The sequence below is a fragment of the Lipotes vexillifer genome, unplaced genomic scaffold (genome assembly GCF_000442215.2).
Source record: "Lipotes vexillifer unplaced genomic scaffold, Lipotes_vexillifer_v1.1 scaffold443, whole genome shotgun sequence".
Taxonomy (NCBI): domain Eukaryota; kingdom Metazoa; phylum Chordata; class Mammalia; order Artiodactyla; family Lipotidae; genus Lipotes; species Lipotes vexillifer.
The window spans coordinates 3,328,800-3,329,054 of NW_006779163.1; positions in this window are offsets into that span (position 1 = coordinate 3,328,800).

Sequence of the window (255 nt, forward strand, 5' to 3'; positions counted from 1 at the left end):
GCTTTTGGTTATTACAGTTGTGGAGAGGTGCTAGCGGTGTTCCATAGTACGCTGACATGATGCTTTAAAGAAAAACAAAACTCACTCAGAAATTAAATGAGGAGGGAAATTAAACATGGAGGGAAGTGAATTTATTGACTGTGTTTGTCTTGATATAACTTGATAGGATCATGAGTCAGTGTGGCAGAAAGAAAAAAAAATGCTGTTTAGTGAAAAAAAATGAGTGTCAAGTTTCCATCTGTTAGGGAAACAACA